The 20,448-nt window shown below is 35.7% G+C and overlaps 1 protein-coding gene across 2 annotated transcripts in view; it reads right to left on the reverse strand.

The window, feature by feature from the left end:
- sertad2b (SERTA domain containing 2b) overlaps positions 1-20,448 on the reverse strand; it is a 96,178-nt gene that overhangs the window by 11,060 nt on the left and 64,670 nt on the right. Inside the window, exon 1 of one of the 2 annotated variants that reach the window (XM_030155701.1) lies at positions 11,762-11,888. The exons of the other annotated variant lie outside the window; for it this stretch is intronic. The gene's annotated coding sequence lies outside the window, so the exon portion shown is untranslated. Of the gene's footprint in view, positions 1-11,761; positions 11,889-20,448 lie in introns of those variants that run through there. 2 annotated transcript variants of the gene reach the window in all.

Genomic DNA, 20,448 nt, shown 5'->3' on the forward strand with positions numbered 1-20,448 from the left:
ATCAGACATGTGACACGAGTATGTTTTTTTTTTTAATTCCAGGAGCTGGCTGTGGTGTGTGTTGTGCAGTAGTGCAGTGCTAGTGGATGGACTCTGCAGTGATATTATGATCCTGTAACCGGATACGCTGGTTTCCATGCCTGAGCTGCACATCCACCCCTCCCCCTCACCTCCACATCAGGCTATTTCAGGTTCTCTAGATGCACGAAGTAAAGACACACACGCACTAATACACCGCTGCAGGTAAGTAAATGCAGCAGCGCGACGTATGCATGAAGACATACGGGGGTGCAGCTGCAGTACGTCCAGCTCTGCACAAGAGGACGACTCTATCCAACTCCCTCTTGTGTGTGTGTATGTGTGTGTGTGTGTGTGCGTCTCTCTCACTCTTTCAGTCACTCGCACACAATGTCGAACTAGTAAACACATTCCAGACAAAACCCAGAGGAAGAGATAGTGCGTTGTAGTGCTCGCCTGACCAGACCCGCTGTGCAGTCGCCGCTACACTTCCACACACAACTTTAAGATTCAGTTACAGCGTGACGATACCTACTACTACTACTGTTTCCAACCCTGCTGCTACTGCTGTGACCGACTAGACTGTGTTTACTAATTGTGATTCTAGTTTTAGGACATTTTTTTGGGTCGTAGGTTTCTGGGTTTGGAAGATGTAGTAATGGGATTTGATGTTATCGGACTAAAAACAGCTGATTGTTGCGTAGAATTAAACTATCATCAGGCTGTAGATTTTCACACTGAAGAAAAACAGTGAAACAAGTGCAACAGCTTTGCACATTTACAATATACATACATTATGAGTATTTCAATGGGAGACAATTCTGATACAACCACATGCAGTCGCAGAAAATTTTTTAGACTACCCTTGTTTTCTTCAATTTCTTGTTCATTTTTATGCCTGGTACAACTAAAGGTACATTTGTTTGGACAAATATAACAAAAACAACACAAATAGCTCATAGGAGGTTAATTTAAGAGTTGATATCTAGCAATTTTCCATTGTTTTCTTGATAAAAACCAAAATCACTTCAGTTCTTACATCAATATCTATGGCATTGTACTGACAAAAACAGTGCTTTTAGGCATTCCGTGTTTTCTTTTCTGTCTGTTTTAGTCACATGATACACACAGGAGTTAGTACTTGATTGCATAACCATTGTTTCTGATGACTTTTGATGGTCTAATCATTTTTTCCGCAACTACATTATTCACAGATTTCCCATAACTTACTCATTTAATACAAAATACATAAGTCTATGTATGTTTTATTAATAGGACTGGTTTGGTAAGCAGTACTGACATTCTAAATTTTGCAGATATCTCATCTTATTTATCTTTTTATCTTATCTTTATGTTACTTCTATTAATCTTTTTCACCTGTTTTTTCCTTGAGAGCAAACTGGCTTTTCTGCTGCTGTTTTTATTTTAACAGGATCCAAAATCTAAGTGAAAACAAAATCTTTTCCTGTGGAAATGTAAATTCATATACTTTTATTTTCATCTTTGCTTGTTGGTTTTCACTTAGAAAATTCAAGGTCAGGGAAATATTGGATCTTCATCCTTTCTGCAGAAAAAGCATCACACTGCTGTGGTGTTTCTATATTCTCATGGCTTTCAACTGTATATCAAGTGTAAATATATATATCTAATGGAATACAAATTAGATTTAACGGCATTAATCTGTGATCTGCGAAATACATTTTAAAAATAATTAAACATCAAACAGTGAAAAATTACTGATCTTTATCAAAACTTTGCCGCTCATTCAGTTCTTTTGCATGAGCCTGCAATGAAAACTGAAATCAAGTGCTATTATGAGGAAATTCCCAGGTATTTTTTAAAGGATGAATGGGCGACAGGAGGTCTCATCTGCAGTTTTGTATTAAATAATCACATTGCAATTTATCTGTTGATTAAAGTAATTTGTTAAATATGCTGAAACTAAGTGGAACGCCCATATGTTTGACCCCAACTGATGTAATTTGAATTTGAAATATGTTGAAAGATGCTCTGTAATGATGCTATGGAATAGCAACAAAGGTGAACAGATGGTAGAGGACATTCAGAACCCAAATAAATAAAGCAATCGCGCTACTGGAAACATGTCCGAGTGCGTGCCACAAACGTGCATGTGTGCGCTCTCCGTCATAGTGATCATAAACAGCGCTCACGTGACGGAGGTCAGCTGCATATCAGACCGGGAATTCACTACGATCTCTTACATAATGACAGACCTGGTTACAAAACACCCTAGCTTCTACTGAACAACATGGTGCATCCCATTAACACTCAGAAAGATTCGGGTTAGGGTGGGGAAACTGGGGCGTCGACATTAGAAAGGTCTTTCCTTTGCAGATTCTTTCAATTAAAACAGAGCTGAAGGCATTCTTAAAGGGGTCATATTTTGCTACACCCACTTTTATTAGTCTTTGGTACATTTATTTGTGTATTTAGGGACTGTAATAGTTAAAAAAGTTTGAATTTGAACCCTCCAGGTGCTGCAAAGTTATCTTTATATTCATTCCAGCAAAAATCTAGTGGATTTCTACAACCTGTTTCAGTTCCTGTTAATTTGTTACATTTTATAACTAGTTCCGTCACAACATTTGCACATATAAGGTCAAGACTTGCAATGAACATTCCTCTGAGTATGACAGCGGTTGTAGTAAAAACTGAAAATATGTCCAAACTTCGAACAGATTACCTAAAATGTTCAGTTGTTGGTTGTATTATCAAACTCAAGTGACAGAATGAGACAGAGAAGCAAGGGCAGCAACCTGGAGGGGGTGGGGTTATTTGCATTTAAAGGGCCAGCACTTTAAACGACCTTTCTGGTGTCATTACTTAAAAATAGGGTTGAAGATAGACCTGTGGAGTTGAATTAATGAAGAATTCAAACCCAAGCATAGCATTTACAGTTTATGTAGACCACAGGGAAATGTTTTAAAATGCATAATTTCATTTAAAAAGGCAAAATATCACTCCTTTAAAGCCTGAAAAACATCTGAACGTCTCATTCGGTCCTTTTCTCTATTAAAAATAATGTTTTTCATTTGATTGTTTTGCATGTCTTGTAGTAAGAGCCTCTGTTGTGTGCATAATTGCATATAAAAAAGCAAAATATCACTCCTTTAAGGTCTCAAAAAACAAGACTATAATATACTTTAAAGGTCAACTATGTGGCTGGAGTTTGTTTAGAGACTGCTCGCTCACCTGCACAGTCATTTACAACTTCGACTCATATCAGTAGAGAGAGGGAGGTGGAGGTGACAGAATGGGGCAAAGGTTCGAGCTCGGGCATGTAACCTTCAAAACTACACTTAAAAACTACAAAGACTAGTTTATAATGTGGATTATTATAGTAGAAATAGTATGACTTGAGCAGTTTGTGGATGAAAACACTCTTATAAAACCAAACCAGTTCATAATAAGTGAAGCAGATGCAAGAGAAAGTGACTGAAAGGGTTCATTTTTCATTCATTTACAGATATAGTACTCTTTTAAGTGTGGAGAACATGCGTTTGCAAATGCTAATGCTAATCTATCCAATAGTTACCTATAGTTCTGACTGCTAAATCTCATTTTCATCAGTATTAGTTTGAGCAAGTGCAATAAGCACATCTAATATGACTTCCTGGAATAGAAAAAAAAAAAAAAAATCACTTCATTAACTTGAGTTCATAATAAGTGAAGCAAATGCAAAAGAAAGTGGCTGAAACGGTTAATTTTTCATTCATCTACAGATATATAATACTCTTAAGTGTAGAGCACACGAGTTTTCAAATGCTAATGCTAATCTATCCTGTAGTTACTTATAGTTCTGGCCACTAAATCTAATTTTCATCAGCGTTAGTTTGAGCATGCGCAATAGGCATATCTAAAATGACTTCCTGGAATAATAATAATTAAAAAAAATCACTTTATTAATATGCACCAGCATGCCCAGGATACATGGGATGATCAGATTACTGGCTAGATGAACTAGCTTCAAGTGATTTTTGTAGCGATTGCCAGGTTAGAAGAATGCTGGATAATAGACTTAAGTGCATGCTGGGACATCAATTTCCAGCTCATTTTAGAAAAACACTTGAATGTGTTTTGTAATTATTCATATTAAACACAATACTTTTTTGTCTGTTCATGTTAATCATCTAACGCACACAGGTATTAAGCATCACTTTAATACTGAAATACAGTGGAAATAGGGTTAACTTGAATGTAATACTGTGTTAAATGTGCAAATCCATCAGCTCTCTCTAGAGCAGGGGTGTCAAACTCATTTTAGTTCAGGGGCCACATTCACCCCAATATGATCTCAAGTAGGCCAGACCGGTAAAATAATACCAGTGAAAAAGTAAAATTACATTAGGATAATATTTACATTTACAGCGTTTCCTTAAAAATCTGAATCACATGAACAACTTGAAATGTCTTAAGAAAAACAAGTGCAATTTTAACAATATTCTGCCTTAGTTTATCATTTACACATGTGCGTTACAACTTACATTACAATTGCAAATACACAAAACATATAGTACCAGGCATAATATTAGTAAAATTGCATTTACTTCTCGAAAGACATTTCACGATGTTCATATTTGTTCAGGTTATTCACATTTTTTGTAAAAGGATAGTTTGTTAATGTACACATTTTCATGTAATTTTACTTCTTTTCACTAAAACAAAGATAAAATCTGCAGTTGTCATTACTTATAAGTTATTATGATACTATTTTACTGATCTGACCCAAATGAGAGCTAATTGGTCTGTATGTGGAACCTGAATAAAATGATTTTCACACCATTGATTGTTAATATGGAATTTTTGCATTTTACTAATTCATCCATTCATTGGACCCTTTGGCGGGCCGGATTTGGCCCCCGGGCCGCATGTTTGACACCTGTGCTCTAGTGCAGGGGTGTCAAACTCACTTTAGTTCGGGGGCCACATTCAGCTAAATATGGTCTGAAGTGGGCCGAACCAGTAAAATGATAACATAATTATATATAAATAATGTCAACTCCAAAATTTTCTCTGTTTTAGAGTGAAAAAAGTCAAATTAAACAATGAAAATGTATTCATCTACAAACAATGTGAATAGCACGAGCAAACTGAAAAAATAACTGTAATTTTAACAATATTAAGCCTCAGTTTGTCATTTACACACGTTCATTAAAACTTACAGATCACTACAAATACATAAAACATTTAATATCAGGCAGAATATCGTTAAAATTGTACTTACTTTTCTTAAAACATTTCAGGTTGTTCATATTTGTTCAGGTTGTTATATTATACTTTGTTTTAGTGTAAATACATGAAAATATTTACATTTACAAAGAGAGAAATTTGGATTTGTGAGTATTTATAGATTATTATGATCGTATTTTACTGAATCCTGCCCACTTGAGATTGAATTTGTCTGAATGTGGAACCTGAACTAAAACGATTGTTAATATCTTAGTGTAATTTTTGCATTTCTCAAATTCATCCCAAGGGCCAGACTAGACCCTTTGGCAGGCCGGATTTGGCCCCTGGGCCGCATGTTTGAAACCTGTGCTGTAGTGTGTCTGCTAAAATACATTTCAAAAGTGACAAGAAAAAGACTGTAATGCAAATGATGGACTGAGGTTGTGGTTAAAACATTCAGATATGATATTTTGGACATAATCGCCCACCCCTTGTTTCACTTCTCAGCCAACATCTGATCGCAGCAGTATCACTAACTACCTGTACACATTCACGACAACACACTGATGCTCTGCGCCGGACATTTGTGGACATCTCAAATTTCTTATAATCAGTGCACACACACACACACACACAAACACATTGCTTCCTTCTCACACACACATGCACTTAAGTCTATAAATAAAAAGCAGAAGAAGAGAGCAGATTTAGGTCAGCAGACGTGTCTACATGTCGTTGAGCGCTCCTCTCTTCCCACTGAGCCTCTTCGGGGATAAAACACAGCTTGATACTTCCAGTGACAACGCCTCAGGAACTACACAAATCTACAGCGTCAATATGCCTGGGTGTAGTATCCACCTTATTACTGCAGCATCCACCGTATCACAGCAGTATTGGCCTTATTACTCACAGTGCCCACCTTGTCACAGCAGCACAAGCTCCAGTGCTGCAAGTGCTGTCATCATTTCTACTGCAGGCAGCACCCTTATTACTTAAGTATAATCCTTATCAATGCAGTACAAGCCGTACTGCTACACAGTAACCCATTATTACTAGTACTACATACTCAGGTATTCACCTTCTGATGGTTTAAATTATAAAGTAGCCTGCTACATCCATCACTCATAGCGTAGCTGAAGCAACTAAGGGTGAAAACACAGCAGCTCCACTCTTGACACTGCTTCCTGTGCATTTTCACATTTTCACAAACTCCCCGATTTTTTTTTTTTTTTTTTGAAGAGTCCGAAAATGTCTCCCAGCTCAATGTGGATGAGGCGTAGTGAGCCGAGGTGGATACGTCACAATAAAATGTGCATGCAAGTACAGGCTTTCATGGTGTCAGACAGATTTATGAAGGCTGTGCATGGTTTTTAATGTTTGTGCTTCTGCTTTCTGTGTTTCAGTTGGTGCTTAATGCCGACTATGTTGACACGCACTGGAATATTCCGCTGTTGTTCCCGGTAAGACGATATTCTGAATCTGATACCGAACATGTAAACAGCATGTTCTGAATTAGGCCTTCTTCTGAATGTAGGCTTTTTCAGTTAAACATGTATTATTCATGCTTTAGGAGCATTCTTTGAGCGCGTGTACAATACACTCACAATGTGTGTCCTTTAGGTTTGAGCAGAGATACAGGGCTACTTTAAAACATGAAGAAAATTTAGGATATCAACAGGTTTTTGTCCAGAAGGTGGTTGAAATAGGGGAGACTAGGATCACACAGTAACATGCAACCACCAGGGGAATATTTTCTTAAAAATATATTTTATTTTACAGTTACGTACTTATGTAAAAACACAAAAACAAAGGCTCAGATATGTGCAATAACTAATTAATTAACTAGCCAGTCCTTACTTAAAGGGGGAGGGGCAGAGGACGATCACTGGTATACAGATATAATACCAGGGGAATATTTTTGACAATCATATTTTGATGCAAAGAAGCTAAATGTCAGCGGCAACTTCCTCTTTTCTAAACTTTGACTTAATAAAATGCATGTTAGGGCATCAACCTGTCAAGAATGCACAAGTATGAGTGTGCACAGCTGCAAGTCCAGAAGGATATTAGTGGAATAGTTTAGTGGAAATATTGTCCTTTGTGGAAAAACAGAACATTTAAAGGGGTCATATGTTGCTAAACCCATTTTATTTTTAGTCTTTGGTACCTTTATTTGTGTATTTGGACCCTAATAGTTCATAAAGTTTGAGTTTGAACCCTCCAGGTGCTGCAAAGCTATCTTTATATTCATTTTAGCAAAAATTGAGTGGATTTCTGCAACCTGTTTCAATTCCTCCTTAATTCATTATGTCTACAATTAATTACGTCATGACATTTGCACATATAAGGTCAAGACTTCTGACAAGACTTCTTAGAGTACGACAAAATTATGTTGAAAATATGTCCAAACCTTGAGCCGATTACCAAAAATGTTCAGTTGTTGGTTGTATTAATGAACTCAAATGGCTGAACGGGACAGAGAAGCAAGGGCGACAACCTGGAGGGGGTGGGGTTATTTGCATTTAAAGGGCCAGCGCTCAAAACTACCTGTCTGGTGTCATTACTCAAAAGTAGGGTTGAAGATGGACCTGTGGTGTTGAATTAATGAAGAATTCAGATCCAAGCATAGCATTTACAGTTAATATAGACCACAGGGAAATGTTTTAAAATGCATAATTCTGTTTTAAAAAGCAAAATATCACTCCTTTAAGTCCTGAAAAACATCTCAACGTCTCATTCGATCCATTTCTCCATTAAAAATAATGTTTCTCATTTGATTGTTTTGCATGCCTTGTAGTAGGAGCCTCTGTATTTGCATATTTTCAACAGTAATAACTGTAATTAAAATCTTCTGTTCTGTTTTTAGGGTGCTTCTGACATCTGTCCAGATGAAAAATGGCCTGTTGGCTTACGCTAGTGCATTTAATTGACACATTATTGAAATTGCAATATGGCCAAATGCAATTTCCAAATCTCAGAACCTGCTGCCTGTCTTTGATAAAGGTAAAGTGTGACACAAACCGCCACTAGAAACAAGCATTGTGCATATTCTTCAGACATAAGTGGATATGTTTGTTTGGTATAGAGCTCCCATTTACTTTAAATGAAAAAGGAATGCAAAAAATGAGCTTTCTGATTAAAGTACCAACTCTGATTCGAATCGTCGTATCTGTTAAAATAATCACTTTTTTCCTGACCTACAGTACCCGCTAAATAAACCAACAAATACACAAAGAAACATAATGTGGACAGTATGTAACTCTGTCATTTGGTGTTTCTCAATCAAAACAATAACAGAGGAACTATTTTGTTGAAGCCGTGAAATAGCGTGGGACGTTGACAGTTGTTTTCATCGCCTCTGTTGATCACAATGTACATATGACTCAAAGACAAATGATGTTTACAGATGAGGTCATGTATGGATTCACAATATTCAGTCTTACAAATAATAAACACTACAAGTTAGTACGAGCTATCACACAGTTGATGTTATATTTCAGGGGTGTCAAACTCATTTTAGTTCAGGGGCCACATTCAGCTAAATTTGATCTGAGGAGGTCTGAACCAGTAAAATAATAACATAATATATAAATATCATATATATAATGTCAACTAAGAACTTTTCTCTATGTTTTAGAGCGAAAAAAGTAAATTTACATTATGAAAACATTTACATCTACAAAATATCCTTTCAAAAGATGTGAATAACACGAACAAACTGAAAAAAATAAGTGTCACTTTAACAATATTCTGCCTCAGTTTATCATTTCCACATGTACATTATAACTTACAGATCACAGTGGATCTACAAATACACAAAACATTTAGTAACAGGCAGAATATTGTTAAAATTGTACTTACTTCTCTTAAGAAATTTCAGGTTGTTCATATTTGTTCAGGTTATTCAGATATTTTTGCAATCTTATACTTTGTTTTAGTGTAAATACACGGAAATATTTACATTTACAAAGAGAAAAATCTGGAGTTGTCATGATTTATATGTTATTATGATAATATTTACTGAATCCTTCCCACTGGAGATTGAATTGGTCTGAATGTGGAACCTGAACTAAAAGGATTGTTCATATTTTTGTGTAATTTTTGCATTTCACAAATTCATCCTAAGGGCCGGACTGGACCCTTTGGCGGTCTTTGGCGGTCTTTGGTGGATTTGGCTCCATGTTTGACACCTGTGTTATATTTGAATTGTTGGGATAGTAAATAAAGAAGTCATCTCAATATTTAACATGGATGTAGTTGGTTTTTTTTATATTCTAATGCAAAGTTTTAAGGCTTAAGCTACATCAACTAGCATTTTTAAACTGAGAGTCTGCTTCTCTGTTTGTTTTAGGTCTTGTTTCGAAGTAGAATCAGATCAGAACTCGTCATGTGTCGTATTGGTTGAGAAGCTGACGACATTTTTAGCGATTGGATTGTTATTTACTGTGAACTCTGCCTGTCTGGAGAGTCTGGGGACCCCCGTTAGCTCCTGAGGGTTTCCCCACGCAGCAAAAAACCGAGGCTTCCCGCTTCCCACTGTGGTTATCAACCCACCCTCAGCTCGGTACAGTATAGACAGTTGTATAACCACGCATCCACACACAGACATGCGTCTACAGACTCCTCGCCATCAGCTGGGGTTCACTGCAGCTCAAACCCACGGATCAGACTGTATTTTAGGTGTTAACCGGTCCAGAGCAGGACCCTCTCTGATGTGTGTTGGACCACAGTGCAGAGGGGTAACAAAGTAAAGAGGAGCTCCAGCCTGCTGTCAGTCTGAGAGCTCACTGCTGTGCTGTGGTGCATGTTACGAAACAGAGGCCCCTCCGCTCCACTCACCACAACAGCTCCACTGACTGAGACGGTCCCAAACACCGGAGACCACAGCACTTCCATTTACACGGCAAAAAAACACACTGCAGCACACAACGGCAGTCTTACAGGTGGACCGGACCAGAGCAGCTTCACACATCCACACAATCCACACAAGCAGCCAAATGGCAATTAGATCCAAGCATGTTATTTGTGCCTGCAAGTGGCATTCAACAGAAATATGTGCAATTTAAGAGCCTGTCACCCATATTAGCCTCAAAAACGAACACTTGAATTCTATCCTGTTACAGTTAACTTAGTCGTTTTTTATTTAAATGTAGGTAAAGCTCTAATTTTATGACATTTTTCTGCTTTTTATTAATACAAGTTCAATTATTAACTTATTTAATGTAATATAGTGCTGAAAAAAGCCCCATAGGTTCATATGTGAATGTATTTCAGTGAAGTAGAAGATGTATTTTTTGTATTTGGACCCATATTATCCTCAAAAATGAACACTTTAATAATATTCTGTTACATTAAACTTACAGACTTGTTATTTAAATGCAGATAAAGCTCTAACTTTAGAACAGTTTTGTGCATTTTATTGCCACAAGTTCAATTATTAACTTATTTAATGTTATATAGAGGTGAAAAAAAGCACCTTGGTCCAATAATTGAGTGTATTTGAGCTAAGCAGTGGATGCATTTTGGGTATGGGTACTCACAATATCCACAAAAATGAACATTTTAATGTCATCCTGTCACATCTAACTTACAGACTTTTATTTAAATGTACATAAAAATCTAATTTGTTAACATTTTTGTGTGTTTCTTGACACAAGTTACTATTAAAATGTAATATAATGGTGAAAACTGCAACATGGACCAATAAGTGAATGCATGTCAGCTAACTAGTAGATGCATTTTGGTTATTTGTACCCAAATTATCCTAAAAAAATGAATACTTAAATTTTATTTTGTTACATTTAACTTACAGACTTGTTACTTACATGCAGATAAAGCTCAAATTTTATTACATTTTTGTGCATTTTATTGCCACAAGTTCAATTATTAACTTATCTAACGTAATATAATGGTGAAAATACCAACATGGACCTATAAGTGAGTGCATTTGAGCTAAGCAGTGGATGCATTTTGGGTATGGGTACTCATATTATCCTCAAAAATAAACATTTTAATGTCATCCTGTCACATCTAACTTACAGACTTTTTATTTAAATGTAAATAAAAGTCTATTTTTATAACATTTTTGGGTGTTTCTTGACACAAATTTCAATTATTAACCTATTAAAATGGAATATAATGGTGAAATTTGCCACATGGACCTATAAGTGAGAGTATTTCAGTTAAGTAGTGGATGCATTTTGGGTAAAAAAAAAAAAAAAAAAAAAAAAAGTTTATCAGACAGACTTGAGTCCGTGGTGAGAAAGTGGAAAGTGGCAGACACTGAGAAAAACGGTGAATAGAAAACAACTAAACGAAGAAATACTGGCAGGTACTAACAATTTAATAGAAAAACTTTCCCGAGCAGAAAACCCCCACAACTACTATTACTACTACTACTACTACAACACCAACTGCCCGAGCGACTCCTCCAACAGCAGCCTCCACTGTGTCTATTATTCATTAGAAATAGGTTATTTCTAAGCCCGGACGCTCTTCCTCCTGCGCTGCTTTTCTGTCGGTGCTTTATAAAAAGATAAAATCCGGATCTTACCACATCCAGGTCCGCCGGAGTTCGGAAGAGAAACATGGAGGGGGAGATTTAAACTGTCCTGTGTCGGCTACAGAAAAACAAGCCGTCCTCGCTGCCGGAGACTCTGTCACACAATGGCGCTGATAGGAGGAGGAAAGCGCCTCCGCTCGTAGGAACGCCGCTGATGCCTTCACGGACCGTCGGACTCTTTTCACCGGATGAACCGCATGTGAAGCTGTACTCCCCTCAGTTACCATGATTCATTACTATTGATGAACGATATGATTATAACTTCAATCGATTTACTGCGGCAGTTTACTGAGTATGAGTAACTATATTATAATTCCCATTAAAATATGGACATTTATTATATTCATCGACTTTATCTGTCATTTGTTAACTTCTAATCGCGTGTCATTTACATGTAAATGCAAACAAACATAAAGAATGTATTGGTTTTATTGCTGAACTGCATTCTATAGCAATTATTTTCTATATCCTTAGATTTTATGTTATTATCACTACCAAAACTGTTTTTTTTTTTTTTTTATCATATTGCAAAAGAAGCCTGTAATTGACTTTTGTGATTTCTGTTGTGCAATATTGTTTATTTTTTGTCCTGTGTGCAATGCTTGTTTGTTGTTACTATAGTTTTATATTGATAATTATTATTATTATTAGTGCTATTGTTGTTGTTATTATTATTATTATTATTATTATTATTACTATTATTATTATTATTATGTAGTTATTGTTCATTGTCACTAATACTAGTATCATTAGTAGTAGTAGCAATAGTAGTAATAGTACTATTTTCCACTATTATTATTTATTGCTACGTGTACTTTTTGAGTGCAATTGCCTGTTTGTGCTTCTTTATTTATTGCTTTTAATATTTTCTTATTTTCTCATCATTCTTCTTATACCTGTGAAATAATTCTATCCTGTAAATACGATGTGGTGCTGCTGCTGGAACTTTAATTTCCTGAAGGGCTCTACCAAAGGGATCAATAAAGTTCTAATCTAATCTAATCTAATCTAATCCGATTCAAGATATTTCTAGATTAAATTATGTAAAGGGGATTGTTTTTGTCTTAGATATGTCAGTTTATGTTATACACAGTCGTATAATTTAATACATGATAACTTTAATAAACTTCATCTTTAGCCTACATCTTTTTGACAAATATTGTATTTATTCTTTTGGCATGTTGCTAATTGCGAATGCTAATGCTAGGTACTGTGTGTGTATTAGGATGGGTGAAATGCAGAAACCAAATTTTGCTACAGAGCTAATAAAGTGAGTTAATCTTATTCTTTAAGCATCATGTTAAGTGTGATTATGTTTCAGACTCTGCAGTAACAAATGCAAGGTGATTAACAGTGCATGTGTAGTCACGAGTACTGTTTATAATACCAGCATCCCTTAGAAAATGAATGAATGAATGAATGATTGAATGAAAGAAAGAATGAATGAAATCAAATGAATAGATACACACAGTATGAAATGAACAAACAGAAACACGTGTGGTCCAGTTGGGAAACTTCCATCCTGGAATAACTGAGTTGTCACTTTAATATTAATAGGAAAGGCTTTTTAAGTTATCTCCCTTTCTTTCTTTCTTTCTTTCTTTCTTTCTAGCCAAAAATATTCTATTTTGTGGAAACTGCTACTATTTTTGTACATACTGTGCTGTGAAAATATCTTTTCCCATGGGGAAAAGTAAATTATACTGTCACTAAGTAAACATCCCCATATTTTAAGCCTGTCTGTCTTTAAAGCTCTAGTACAAAGGCCTAGTTACAAGTAGTTCTGTGTGACCTGAAAGCATACACCAAAATACACCACTAACTATCCGTATTTTTCTCTCTTGTTTAGTTCAGATACACACTAAATTTAACACGAATAGCTTTGCCCTCTTTTTTATTTCTCTTTATTGATGAATAACAGCGTTAGCAGGTTCATCATTGGATCCATTTTGTTACAGTTTACAGGTTTACGAGGAGCACATGAAGGCAGCAGGAGAAGCTGAAACCGAGCAGCTGCCCCGAGAAGTGACGTCGTCAACTTAGCCCCGCCCCTACCCCGTCCACACATGAACGCACACACACGCACACACGTTTTCTGTTAGTATAATGTGAGGTTACTGCACATGAACAACATGAGGTTGTGTTTAACCTGTAAAATAAAGCTCATGTTACTGAGTCTGTGCAGGTAAAGAAAATACAGGACAGTTGGAAGCATTTACTGGTGAACAGCAACAATATATGTGAATTTCTACAAAAGACTGTACAAGTATTAAGTCATAATCATGACTCAAGGTAAGTACAGCCCATATATTTCTAAGAGGATAATATTACATTACAGAAAACCACTATTTCCAGTGTAAATCATTATTTTTGTATCATAATAATGACAAAATACCAAAGTTTATTCGATAATTAAAACTAAAAGTTAATAGAGAGTTTTAATTGGCAGGTAAAATAGGTAGATCTGATCATAACATCTCAACTCCTGACATTTAATCAGTAATTTATTAAAAAAAAAAAAAAAAAATCCTCTGTTGACACTGCACAAACATAGGGAATAACTGGAGTGCAAAAATGTTCACAGTTCTATCACTGGTACATCATTTTCATACAGCAAAATGTCTTTTTACTTGTACATTCTAACTATTTTATTTACCAAAAAATAATAAAATAATTTTCAAATCAACTGAATCATTTTTTAAATCAACATTTATGTCAAATTATTGATTTCTTCACTAAATAAGCAGGATAAAATACAGCCAAATATATGGAATAAACCTTTTTAATATGATCAAAACTCCTGCATTGCCATGTCTAGTTTTATTTCACCATAACATTATCTCTCACTTGGGAACGTATAGTGTTATTTATGATCCCATCAGTTCAGACAACATATTACACAGTAAATTATAAGTCACTCTAAGTCAATTATACATTTGTTTCATTTTAATGTCACCTTAAAGGCATTTTGAACATGTGTTTTGCTTGAACAGACTGAAATTTTTACTGCCAATCTCTGTGTTATCTGTATCAGCCCTTAAAAAGTCAGTTGATCCCTAATCTGTAAGATTTATGACCATGTAAAATTGTCAGATTACCCAGCGCTAGTTTAGGGATAGATCTGTGGAGAAGCGAAAATAAGACCTAAAATAAAAAATCACTCCAACAGTAGATTTATATGATGCATTTGATATTCACCTCTAGATTTACTGATGCATGATTTTTGTGTTTGATGGGACAGTAATTCACAAATAAAACCGGACTGGGTAATGTCACGGTCTTAAATTGTTTGGCAGATGATTTACCTTTCAAAGTGATGATAAATATTATATCATTACAAAATTAGATAATAGTGCTTTGAAAACTTTCCTACTCATCTAACAGTCATTACAAATGGCCTGTTCATCAGTGTAATTACAGTATTTGTTGCTAACCCTGGTCGCTAGGCTACGGTGTTTATTTCAGTCTGTTTATAACCATACTTTGGCGCCTGTCTGCACTAAAGTGTTTACTTTTAGTCCATATTAACATGAAGAGATTGTGTTACATATTGTCTGGTTGCTGCTAAAAAATAATAGTGAAGAATTATTAGAAGTCTGTTGGGCGTTGTCAGTCTGATTTAGAGTTATCCTAGTAGGAAAACGGATCCATTATGAAAACATAATTCTGCTTCTTCTGCTGCCTCTTGGCCAGGTTGTCATTGTAAAGAGAACTGGGTCTCAATTGAAAAATACAACCGGACAAATTAGGCCCCACAGTCTAGATAATTAACCCATAAAGACCCAGTGCAACTTTTGTGAAAGTTCCCAAATGACTTTCTCTCGCTAATTAACCTTTCTTAAGTGATTTATCACCACATATCCTCTATATTTTGCTTTTTATATGAAAATCAGGTATTTTCCCGTATTTAATTTACTAATCATGTACTTTAATCATCATGATGAGATTACATATGACGGTTATTTTATCAAAAATTTAGGGGAAAAAAATGGACTTTTTCAGCAAATACATCAATAGCTGAACATAAACCAAGTGTCTCCATCCACTGTCACTTACAACGTGATATCATGAATTGCGTACAGATAACACGCCACTTTTAATTAGCGTGTTATCTGTACGCATTATAAGCTTTCCACATGTATATTCATGCCGCAAAAAATTAGGGTTAGGGTTAGTGGTTACGAATATGTAAATCGGTGATCTTGCTGTACGTTGACATGCGATCAAATGGCGTTGAATAACATGTGAAAGGAGGAAAATGCATACATATAGCGCGCCAAATGCCATAAGAACTGGCGTGACATACAACACGATTTCATGAGATCAATCTGGTCACTGATCCAACTCCATGGGTTTTATTGGTGAATCAATATTGTAGAAGATGACAGTGTTTCCACGGTAACTACGGAGCCTCTGAACGTCCAAATGGGTCATATCTGATGACCATGAAAAGACGACAAACTGCATTTTACATCGATTACTTACACGTATTAATAGGATCATAAGTGGATCATAAGATATTTAACATTTTATATCAGTAGATGCTGTTGGTCACCAGTGGATGTTTGGGTCTTCATGGGTTAATGGGAACACAGCAGCTGTATCTACATGAAAATACAGTTGTGCTTATTTAGTTTAATAATAATAACAATAACAATAATAATAATAATAATAATAATAATAATAATAATAATAATAATAATAATAATAATAATAATGGATTAGATTTATATAGTGCTTTTCTATGAACGCATACCATTATTCATTCACTCACACATTCACATAAGGATACTGTCAAGATATTGTAGTAATTTCAGTTCAAAATGATACAAAAATGCAGAATTTTTAAAGCATTCCAGAAACCAGAGGAAACTTCCAGAATTTGGTTATCTCCTGGGCGGCTGCTGCTGTTTTTTCAATGATTCAGAATATTTGTATTCATGGTTTTGACTTCAGTATGATTTTGGGATGATGCATCCACACTATCATTTTTATGTCTCTCTTTAAAAATCCACAGTGGGTCGACCTCTGGTTCTAACTGTTTTCATCAGTGGGTCTATCTGTTACTGTTTGGAACTGTGTGGAGAGATTTCTAACTGAAGTGATGGAGGCTGGACTGATGTTGCTGTTTGGCTGGCAGATGGTGGGGTGAAGCCGGTACAACTCAATAAAAAAAAAAAAAAAAAAACCACACACACACATTCATAGACAAAAACATCAGTGAAGCATCCAGGGGCACAAAGTGGGCATCTTAGACCGTTTGTGCCCCCGATGCCCCCCTGCTGCAACACTCACTCAGTTGTGCATGAACACACACACACAAACAATACAAATCTGCTGCAATTAGGCCATCATAGCGCACTAAAACTCTCCACTGAAAGTCACACTAATAGCGTGACATGTGCAGAAGGCTTAACTGACTGGGTTTTTCAGCAGAGCTTATGGAAAATGATGGCCAAACAAAGCAAAAACAAGAAATAGTCTGTTGTTCTTGGCAACAGAGTGAATCATGGGAGGCTCGTGTGAACAGTTTAACCTGAATGAAGCCTCAGCTGGAGTATGGCTAACAGGAGGGTTAGCCAGGGTGAGCTCTGTGCGCGCATACATGCATACGTAGCATCTGTGGTGAATGGAGATCTGCTTTTAGTCCTGCGTTCATCTCTCTGGACTCCGAGTTGAGTCATGAATGCCGAGCAGCGAGGAGGGATGGCTCTAAATAAAGATTTCAGGTCAAAAACAGGAAATGGCTCAGTGAGCAGGGAGGGCAGGGCCATAGCAACACCAACTGGAGAGCTGCACCCACAACATCCCTCCCTCCCTCCCTTCCCTGCATCTTTCTTTCTTTATTTCTCCCTTGCTCTTCTTTTATTTCCCTCTTTGTGTAAAATCTGCTGTTTCTTCTCTGTCTTTTTTTTTTTTTTTTGCTGGTTTTACAATCACTGTTTCTGTCTTTGGTGGTTTTTCCCTCTGCATTTTCTGCAGTTCTTTAAATTAATTATATTTTTATGAGGTTTTGATTCTAATCCTGTGATATAAAACTACAAAAAGACAAAGTAAATGGCCCAACTGTTTAATCATTTACATTAAAGTTATGAAAGAAAACACCTCCAAATGTGACTTATAGCATATTCATCAGCATTGATGGACTGACATACAGTCACAAAAAAAAAAAAGAAAAAAAAAAAAGGCCATCAAAAGTCATCAAAAACAATGGTTATGCAATCAAGTACTAACTCCTGTGTGTATCATGTGACTAAAACAGACAGAAAAGAAAACGTGGAATGCCTGAAAGCACTGTTTTTGTCAGTACAATGCCATAGCTACTGATGTAAGAACTGAAGTGATTTTGATTTTTTTATCATGAAAACGATGGAAAATGGATAGATATCAGCTCTGAAATTAAACTCTTATGAGCTATTTTTGTTGTTATCATTATATTTGTCCAAACAAATGCACCTTTAGTTGTACCAGGCATTAAAATGAAGAAGCAATTGAAGAAAATAAGATGGTTTAATAATTATTTCCCTGACTGTAAAAAAAAAAGCTGTGGTTAATCTATTTTCTTTTACAATTTTGAGATGCTTGTACTTCAGTATTTCCAATTTCTGCTACTTTTATTTCATTTCTTCTACATCTCACAGACAAATATAATACTTTCTACTAAACTACATCTGACTGACTGTTTTAGCTTCTTTTCATCTGAAGATTCAACACAATGAATAACACAAAAAACGATTAAAATACAACCCAATGTTAAAGATTAAACCAGTAGTTTCCAACATTTTATCTACTGACATCTCATAAAAAGCAGTTCATGAGTTAAAAGCTCATGCACTCACACATCACATTTTCCTATCTCAATTTCTCACATGGTTTCATTTAAACAAATACAACAATCATCCAATCTGCCACTAAAAATCAAAGATTAGAGAAAAAAAAAAGTTAGTCTCACACAGAAGCTACTATTTCAACACTTGGTTTTAACACTTTGTCAGTGCTGAAGAAAAGTCCGGTTGCATTCATTATCATACTCAAATATGGATAAAAACTCTCTGGCTCGTTTCTATTCTGAGAGGCCAATCACAATTGTCTTAGAGAGCACTAAGCCAAGGATGCAACAACAGTGCCTTTGAAAAAAGTGTTTGAGGAATTTGTTGTGGTGGAACATTTGCATGTGGGGAGACGAGCCCTGGCATTAAAGTGGCTAAATTCCTGCAGAAAATGAACAGTAAAAGGCATACAGCACATTGAATGTTTGACGTATAACATGTAGATTTACAGATTGGAACGTGTTTCACATAGCAGGGGACAGTGAAGGCTGACACAGTAGCTGGGTTTCCATTACAGTTTTCCACAAAATAAAAGCAATATTTGTACAGTTTCGACAAGTATAGTTGCTACTTGTAGGTGTTTCCATTGAAGAGTGTTTGGCTTCTGATGTGGGATTCTAATAAGTCCTGTCAACCAAGGTTAAAATAGTTTTGGATTTTTCATTATAATTTAGTTTTATTTAGTTTTGACTTTTTTCCCACTAATTCAGTTAGTTTTAATTTGTTTTTAGAGCAGGTTTGCTAGTTTTTAATAGTTTTTTTTTAAGTGCTTAGCTTTAGTTTAGTTTTTTTTTTTTTTTTTTTTTATATCTTTTATCTTCTTTGCCGTCAAATTCAAATAAACCCCAGACAGGACTCTGCTGCTTTCTCCCAACTTTAGTCTCCATGTTTCCAGGTAGAGTGGGGACTAGAAGACAACTGTAAACCACAAGTGACGGACCGTTAAATATTATATGGTGCCGCTAGCTAAAATTGCTTGAGCGAAACAAATTGATTTCGTATCAGTCCGACATTGACAGAGACGAAAACGAAGGGAATTTTATCCATAATTTTTATTCGTTTCAGTTAGTTTTGTAAACACACAATACAGTTTCAGTTAGTTATGTTTTTTCTTTTAATTAGAGTTTTTATTTATTTCAGTCAACGAAAAATGTTTTTTCAATTCCAGTGTTCGTCATTTCGTTAGTTTTCGTTAACGATAATTGCTTGCTGTCAACCTGTCTCGCGATATGTTGTAGTATCGTAGGCATACCTGACAATTTCACTCTGTAGGTGCACCTGATCATCCCAAGATAAAGTCTTTATTTATGGCAGCGGTAACGCATAATGGATTTCTGGAAGAGAATTATACAGAATTCACCGACGAGTTGTGGATCCAAAATTTCCGAATGACTTGGCCAACATTTAATGAACTGTTATGTTATCGAACCTCTCGTGGCAAAGGACTTGTCATGCCCGTGACTAGTGAAAATGCTCAAAATAAGTTTCCATTACACTTTTGCACAATACTTCTGTATCGAAACGTCTCAAAAACCACTTCAAGAGGATGTAAAAACTTTTTCGCGATCTTTGACAGTTTTTGCCACATTTCTGTATTTCCATTACCAGTTTTTTTATTGCTCAATTTACATTTTGCACATTTCTGAGGGTAATGGAAACCCAACAAGTGACTGAAACTTATTCCAACAGACTGAAAAAAAAGTCAAAAAAAATTTAAAATAGTGCTCAACAACTGATCACAATTTTCATTATCACTGCCTGGATAGCAATGAATTTAAAAAAAGAAAATATTCAAGTGCACTTTGGATTAAAACCATGAAAACAGCATTAGTACTTCAATGGGCCCAG

Source organism: Sphaeramia orbicularis, chromosome 15 (assembly GCF_902148855.1).
Source record: "Sphaeramia orbicularis chromosome 15, fSphaOr1.1, whole genome shotgun sequence".
Taxonomy (NCBI): domain Eukaryota; kingdom Metazoa; phylum Chordata; class Actinopteri; order Kurtiformes; family Apogonidae; genus Sphaeramia; species Sphaeramia orbicularis.